Source organism: Stomoxys calcitrans, chromosome 1 (genome assembly GCF_963082655.1).
Source record: "Stomoxys calcitrans chromosome 1, idStoCalc2.1, whole genome shotgun sequence".
Lineage (NCBI taxonomy): Eukaryota > Metazoa > Arthropoda > Insecta > Diptera > Muscidae > Stomoxys > Stomoxys calcitrans.
This window is the reverse complement of record NC_081552.1, coordinates 122,429,385-122,438,351: the sequence shown is the minus strand read 5'-3', so window position 1 is coordinate 122,438,351 and position 8,967 is coordinate 122,429,385. Positions and strand designations below refer to the sequence as shown.

General features: G+C 38.9%; 1 long non-coding RNA gene across 1 annotated transcript; it reads left to right on the top strand.

Moving 5' to 3' along the window:
- Window positions 1-7,488: 7,488 nt before the first annotated feature.
- LOC106091803 (uncharacterized) lies at window positions 7,489-8,299 on the top strand. Its single transcript, XR_001222056.2, has 3 exons — window positions 7,489-7,623; window positions 7,689-8,109; window positions 8,168-8,299. It is a non-coding gene; the product is annotated as an uncharacterized LOC106091803 (long non-coding RNA).
- Window positions 8,300-8,967: the final 668 nt, after the last annotated feature.

Sequence of the window (8,967 nt, the reverse complement as noted above, 5' to 3'; positions counted from 1 at the left end):
CAACTTATGGAGCGCCTGTATGGCACGGAATTGCTGCGACTGTCTTAGGACGAAAGAAGATCCTCTCTTGTCAGGGGGTGGCAATGCTGGCTTGGTTGCCTATGTGCAGGACTGTTTCGACAGATGCACTACAGGTATTGCTTGGCGCGCTCCCGCTTGATTTACTCGTGAGTTACATGGCGGTTCTGTATAGTGTGAAAAAGGGAATTCCATTAGTGCGTGAGGATTGGCTCACCGCTTCGGAGCTTGCAGGTGGGGATATTAGGCGGCTCAAGGCACTCCTTTTGGAGCGTCTTGATAATATGTGGAGGACTAGATGGACGAACAGTGGCAATGGTCGGGTGACTTACTAATTTATTCGTGACGCAACGTTCGTACGAGACCGCCCGGACTTTGGCTTCGGCCTAAGTCTTTGCTTCATACTGACGGGACATGATTCCTTTAATGCATTTTTGCATCAGAGGAATTTGTCCACGACTGATTTGTGAGACCGTGGACCTGAGGACTGGATGCATGTACTGATAGAGTGCCCGTACTATGCAGACATTAGAGAACTAGGCGCGATGGGGATTAGCGAGGCGGTGTGGGATTTCAGTAGGGCTCTTGAGGACGAGACGAATGTTGTAAGGCTGGCCACCTTTTCCCGGGAAGTATTTCTTAGGAGGCGGACTAGACTTAGTGGAGAGATGAACACACGCTAGTTATCCATAACGAGGTGTTGCTGTGCTGGCGCGACTGTGTAATTTGGTGCTGAGCATGACATGGCCTGGCACCTGCCTTGCCCATGTTGATGCAGCGGTGTTTGCCCATTGTTGGTTCCCTTAGCGTTGATTGTAAAGTCCCATGTTGATGATGGTCCCTCACGGGCTGCCGTGTCCTGTTTGTGTTGTGTATATCGTCCCGTTGTATGTTTGATGCATACTTTTGTATGCTGGCTTGAGGTTGGCTTAGGACGATTTTTCTAATCCATGTGACCAGTCCGGAACTCTTTGGGGTTCAACTGGTAGTAGTCTTTTAAGGCTACGAAGTCTAACCGGAGACTTTAAGCTGGTACCACGGGTGTCAGGAGCCCCTGGAACTTTGGTTCCAGCCTGACAATGGTGAGGCCCCAGTGGGGAGCAACGTGGTGGTTGTGGTTTGTACCCAAACCGCGGGTAGAGCATAAGCTCGGCGTGGAGTTGCGTTTCAACCGGGTGCCGTGACCCATAGATCGGAAGGAGTTTTAGGTAGTGCTCCGCTCCTAACCAAGGAGGTGAACACTTCCAAATACGTGGGATAAAATTGGTACTAATGTGTGGGTTTCCACACGTGGGGGCGTTGGTAGACGCATTGAATTCACCCTTGGGCCTCGCAGGTTTGGGCCGTGATGGCAGGTATCTGCGTAAACTCGGCATTCGTGTCTGTCGAAAGCTAACTTTTGAAGGAGTAAAGTTAGCCGCTTGAAACTTTGCACAAATACTTCTTATAGGTGTAGGGCGGTTGGATTGTAAATAGACCATATCGATCTATGTTTTGATATAGCTGCCATATAAACCGATCTTGGATCTTAACTTCTTGAGCCACTACAGGGCGCAGTTTATACCCGATTTGGAATTTGCACTGAAATTTTGCACGTAGTGTAATATGGTCGGAATCGGTCTATATCCTAATACAGCTCCCCTATAAAACGATCTCCCTAAAGAACGCTATTATAAAGGGTGATTTTTTTGAGGTTAGGATTTTCAAGCATTAGTATTTGACAGATCACGTGGGATTTCAGACATGGTGTCAAAGAGAAAGATGCTCAGTATGCTTTGACATTTCATCATAAATAGACTTACTAACGAGCAACGCTTGCAAATCATTTTCAGTAAATGGGCCCTAGAAAAGTTGGCAGAAAATCCGCTTTTTATCGACAAATTTTGTTCAGCGATGAGGCTCATTTCTGGTTGAATGGCTACGTAAATAAGCAAAATTGCCGCATTTGGAGTGAAGAGCAACCAGAAGCCGTTCAAGAACTGCCCATGCATCCCGAAAAATGCACTGTTTGGTGTGGTTTGTACGCTGGTGGAATCATTGGACCGTATTTTTTCAAAGATGCTGTTGGACGCAACGTTACGGTGAATGAACACATTTCGAACCGAACACTGATTTTGGTAATAAAATTCAATGATTTGCAAGCGTTGCTCGTTAGTAAGTCTATTCATGATGAAATGTCAAAGCATACTGAGCATCTTTCTCTTTGACACCATGTCTGAAATCCCACGTGATCTGTCAAATACTAATGCATGAAAATCCTAACCTCAAAAAATTCGATTTGGCATAAATTTTACACAATGACTTCTACTATGGTCTCCAACATACATTCCATTATGGTCCGAATCGGACCATAACTTGATATAGCTCCAATAGCATAGCAATTCTTTTCTTTTATCCTTTCCTTTCCTTTGTTTGCCTAAACAGAGACACCGGGAAAAGAACTCGACAAATGCTATCTGTGGTAGAAGGTACATAAGATTCGGTCCGGCCAAACTTGTTTTGAGTAGAGAGCGTCATTCAAATTTGTGCTCAAGTGGCAGGTAGGGTGTGGCGCACAACCTCATATAGACGCCCCCACCAAACGGCTGTATATACTAATCATGACAATATGGAGTTAAATCATATATCTATATCTAGCGGACATATATCATATATCTAGCGGACTACCTCACCCCAAAACAGTCGATCAATCATAATGACCTTACAGGACACTGTGTGATTTGATTAATGTGTGGGAACACAAAAAATTTCGTCCGCTATACCCTCAAAATTATGACGTTCAGAGTGATCGCAGGAGTTGCAAACCTTAACGTTAAGGTTAGCTCATCGATAGACAAGACCAAACGATGTGCTGCTGGGCAACACTTTTTTGTTCAAAAGTTTTACATAATTTAATAGTAAGAACTATCGCCACCGCACCAAATATATAGACTTGCAAATTAGTTATTTGCCACAGAAAATCGTTCAATATGTCAATTTAATTTGATTTAAAAAAAAGACTAAACGATAACTACAATATTTAACAAGTAGTCATATAGTCATTGATAGAAAACAACCACATAATGATCCACTCCAACCGAGTAGCGCTAACATTTACAGTAGCGCCATCTACTGTTTCAACAGGATTTAGTTGAACCAATTGAAAACAGCCAGTAGATGGCGCTAATTTGGAGAAGCCAACATGATCAGAGAGAGGGCAGAGTGAGGTATTTAAACCCTCACGATATCCAACTTAAATACAGTTCAGATCGGACTATATTTAGATATGGTTGGTTATAGACCGACCTGCCGTTTAAGGGTCTGAAGCCCGTAAAATATGCATTTAAAACAGTGAGTTCTTTTAAGCCTCCTGTCATCCGGCGCAAATAGTGTTCAGATCGAACTATATTTAGATATAATTGCCATATAGACCGATCTGCCGGTCAAGGATCTGAGCCCATAAAAGCTTTTTTTAACCCGATTTCTTGAAATTTGAAGCAGTCAGTTGTTTTAACCTTCCCGACATCCGACCCAAGTATGAATCTGATTAGAATATATAGATATAGCTTTAATATAGACCGATCTTCTTATTTAGGGTCTTAATCCCATAAAAAGCGGATTTTTTTTGCCTGATTTCGCTGAAACTGTTCTTGTGTATGAGTTCTCGGGACCTGAATAAAATATGATCGAGACCAGCCCCTATTTAGATATAACAAGGGATTTAGAAGTGGAGTTATAATAAAATAGTATAATTACTATATCCTTGCCGGTGGATATCCAAATTTCCGCACGGCCGAATGGCGAACTTTTTATTCGATTTGGCTCAAATTTGTATGAGGTAGTTTGTTATGACTTCGATCCAGGATCTCGACTTCTTGAACCTGAGTGCGCAATTCTTTTGCGAAGTCTTTTGTCTTGACTTCCAACAACTATTCCAAGTACGGTCGAAGTCGGTCTATAACCTGATATAGCTCCCATATAAACCGATCTCCCGATTTGACTTCTTGAGCCCCTGGAAGCCTCAATTTTTGTCCAATTTGGCTGAAACCTTGCACTTGGTATTCTGTTATGACTTCCAAGTACGGTCCAAATCGGTCCATAACCTGATATAGCTCCCATATAAGACGACCGATATGGCTTCTTGAGCCCCTGGAAGCCGCAATTTTTGTCCGATTTGGCTGAGTTTTAGCGTGTACGGTCTAAACGGGTCTTTAACCTGATATAGCTCCCATATAAACCGATCTCCCGATTTGATTTCTTGAGCCCCTGGAATCCACAAATTTTGTCGGATTTGGCTAAAAATTTTCACATAATGTTCTGTTATGATTTTCAATAACTGTGTTAAGTACGGTTCAAATCGGTCGATAACCTGATATAGCTCCGATATAAACCGATCTCCAGATTTTACTTCTTGAGCCCTTACTATCCGCAATTTTTGTCCGATTTGGCTGAAATTTTGCATGCGGTGGTCTGTGACGACTTTCAACAACTGTGTCAAGTACGGTCTAAGTCAGTCTATAACTTGATTAGGTCCATATAAACCGGTCTCTCGATTATCCTTGTTCCTTCTAGGAAGCTTAAATGTTTGCAGGTTTGACAGAAGTTTGGTATGTAGAATAAAATTACGCCCTTCAAATAAATTTAGTTTGTATAAATTTTTTGCAGAATCCATGGTGGTGAGTTCCAAAATCCGTCCCGGCCGAAATTAGCACGCTTTTACTTGTCTTCTTTATTCAGAAATTCCTTAAAATGAATGATTAATGCATGTGAAAACATGCAATTTTTTAACACCCACCCACATTAACAAGCTTTGGCCTAAAAAAATCGAACCTAACCCATTCGAGACCATTGTACCTGTTTGAGTAAAGCAAAGGGAATGGTTGGAAAAAATGAAGAACTAAACAATTTTTTATGGCTTGGGTTTTTATGGGTCAAATAGGTAAATGATAATGGGTTAAATATGTAGAGGCTACAAAGGTACCAGGCATTCAGTGTAAAAGGACTGTCATTTTAAGCCTTTTACCTGTTTGTTTTTAATGATCTTTATAAATGAAGTAAAAAATGTCTCAGTTTTTATGGCTTTAGTTGTTATGGGTTAGAATTTAGAGTTAGTTATTTTAAAAGAACATTTTAAACGTCGCTTAGTATATGGAAAATTGTATATACCATCGGCTTGCGGTTCGTCGTGTTATTCAACGTTAAGATCCTGGGAAATTGTTGACGTTGTGCTTTTGAATTTCCGTTTCTTGAACCGGTTAATTAGCTTTCACTGCGTGTGCATAAAAAAAATATTTGCTGTTTCTGTTTAACTGTTTTAAAATAAAGCAACATATTAAATATGATAGTGTAACAAGAAGTGTGGGACATATCAACCGAAACCACAAGTGCCATCAAACACTTCAACATTAAATTATAACTAAAATAGCTTATATGAATTTATACTTACTATTGCCTCCTTCCCAATTTAAATTCTACCTAAAGCTATTGCCAAAACCCCTTGAATTAAATGCCTACATTAAACATAATATGGTTTTATTTTCCCTTTTTTAAACCTTATATCTTAATTATATCTAAATTACCCAAACCCCTAACCAACCAAAACGAAATAAATAATAAAAACAGTGAATTTACAAATCAAATTACACACATACATATATATATTTTCTTCTTTTTTCCTGAAAGGCAACAACAACAAAGGTAAAACAAAACAAGTAAAAGAGTGCTAAGTTCGGCCGGGCCGAATCTTATATACCCTCCACCATGGATCGCATTTGTCGTGTTCTTTTCCCGGCATCTCTTCTTAGGCAAAAAAAAGGATATAAGAAAAGATTTGCTCTGCTATTAGAGTGATATCAAGATATGGTCCGGTTTGGACCACAATTAAATTATATGTTGGAGACCTGTGTAAAATGTCAGCCAATTCGAATAATAATTGCGCCCTTTGTGGGCTCAAGAAGTAAAATAGAGAGATCGATTTATATGGGAGCTGTATCGGGCTATAGACCGATTCAGACCATAATAAACACGTATGTTAATGGTCATGAGAGGATCCGTCGTACAAAATTTCGGCATATCGGATAATAATTGCGACCTCTAGAGGCTCAAGAAGTCAAGATCCCAGATCGGTCTATATGGCAGCTATATCAGGTTATGAACCGACTTGTACTTTATTTGACATAGTTGTTGAAAGTAACAATAAAAAACGTCTTGTGAAATTTCAGCCAAATCGGATAGAAATAGCGCCCTCTAGAAGCTCAAGAAGTCAAGTCCCCAGATGTGTTTATATGACAGCTATATCAGGTTATGAACCGATTTGAACCATATTTGGACAGTTGTTGGATATCATAACAAAATACTACGTGCCAAAATTCATTAAAATTGGATAAGAATTGCGCCCTCTAGAGGCTCATGAAGTCAAGACCCATGATCGGTTTATATGGCAGCTATATAAGGTTATGGACCGATTTGAACCATACTTTGCACAGTTGTTGGATATCGTAACAAAACACGTCGTTGAAAATTTCATTCCAATCGGATAAGAATTGCGCACTCTAGAGGCTCAAGAAGTCAAGACCCCAGATCGGTTTATGTGGCAGCTATATCAGGTTATGAACCGATTTGAACCATACTTGGCACAGTTGTTGGATATAATAACGAAACACATCGTGCAAAATTTCATTCCAATCGGATAAGAATTGCGCACTCTAGAGGCTCAAGAAGTCAAGACCCAAGATCGGTTTATATGGCAGCTACATCAGGTTATAAACCGATTTGAACCATACTTGGGACAGTTGTTGGATATCATAACAAAACACGTCGTGCAAAATTTCATCCCAATCCATCTTATGGTGGAGGGTATAAAAATGGTCAAAGGCATTTGGAAGGCCACCGTGGCGCAGAGGTAATCATGTCCGCCTATGACGCCGAACGCCTGTGTTCTAATCCCGGCGTCAACATCAAAAAAATTTTCAGTGGTGGTTTTCCCTTTACTAATGATTGCAACATTTGTGAGGTATCCTGCTAAACCTTCGTTACCAAGTGGTGTCGCTATGCGGCACGTCGTTCGGACTCGGCATAAAAAAGGAGACCCCTTATCATTGAGCTTAAATTTTAATCGGACTGCACTTATTGATATAAGAGAACTATCCCCTAATGGAATCCTTAATGGAATGTTAATGGGAAAATTAGTAATGGTGTAATAAGGACTGTATCGCGTAAGGAGAACGACGCTGTTCTAAAAGTTATTTACGGAGTAGAACCAGATTTAACTAACTTTGAACTATCTCCAAGCAATGTTATATCTCCGAATCAGAATAAGCCCCTTCGGAAGGAGAATTTATAAAAAAAAAAAAAACATTTTATGTCCAAAGGGGAATTTTGTGATCTTGTTGGGGATTTGGAATTGTCGAAAAGACAAACCGAACTTTTAGGTTCCAGACTTTACATAATTGAAAACGTAAACATTACATTTCCCGAGGAAACCAGTTTTTTTTAGATGTCTTTTCAACGAAAGTACTGAAAATAGTAATTTGGCCTATTGCAGCGATGTGAACGTATAGTTTGAACAACTTGGATATAGCCATATTCCAGAAGATTGGCGATTATTTATTGACGGTTCAACAAAACGTAATATAAAATTTTTTAAATAGTTTCCTATATTTTATTTATATATGTGCATCTTCTATTTCCAGGCCTGAGAGTACAGCTTTTGCATGATGATGGATCGCTTCCTTCGGTACCATTGGCTTACGCTACAAACATCAAAGGATCATATGATAGTATGTCTCTAATACTAAATTTTATATGATACACTACACATAAGTGGCTAATTGTGACTGAATGGCTTTGCAAGGTGGTAACACAAAATATTCTCACTATTTTCGTGAATGGGACAGTCGAGACTCTTGTTAACATTACTTACAAAGAGACTGGAAAAATAGCATAGCATTTGGATTAGTCAATCCAAAAGACATCATTTTACCTCCGTTGCACATAAAATTGGGTTTAATAAAGCAGTTCGTGAAAGCACTTGATAAAACTGGAGCAACATTCAAATATCTTGAACAGGTGTTTCCACGAATTATGAGCGGAAAATAAAAGAAGGAAAAACATGTATTATATTGCATAAAACATTAAGAGAAAGCTATTTACAATAATTTTAAATCCACAGGTATCCTTATTGGTCCCAAAATACGGAAGATGGTAAAAGATGACAAATGCAAAATACAAGTTAAAGTTGAAGAAAAAAAGGCATGGAATGGTTTTTTATTTAGTGTACAAACATTTTCTTGTTAACCATAGTGAAAATTATGAGCAGATAGTAAACAACATATTGTCTGCTTACCATGCAATGGATTGAAAAATGTCAATAAAATTATACTATCTGCATGCTAATTTGGAAAGATTTCCTTTAAGTTTTTGACAGCTGAGTGATAAGCAAGGTGAAAGATTTCATCAGGAAATATCTAAAATTGAACAACGTTATTTAAGAAATGTAGGCTATAAAAATATAATCAGAATGCTTTCTAACTACTGCTGGTCCTTTAAGCGCAATATTTATAGCGAAGTTTATAAAAAACACAGAAATACCAAATATTTATTTTATCTACTTTTTAAGCGATTTTATTGTTATTACCCACTTTAGTAAATATATATATTATTTGGTACATTTTAAGCAGAACAGAGACCGAGGAAAGTGTTGTTTTGTGGTTTAAGTGCGTTTTTTTCATATTTCAGCAACTACATATCACTTAGTGATTTGTTGGACGGTTTGAAAGAAATATACCTCATTTGAAAGTAATTGTTGTGACCTCCAAAAAAAGATAAGAGCCATAGAAATCCGTTGTGAATCAAAAAAGTTGTGCCCGTTTTATACCGAAAATCTACGAAAACGCGCTTTTCTCTAAATTTAGCGTCAAAAAATCACTTAACAATGTGTCCCAGAAAAATTTAAGGTATTTTCGTTTTCCA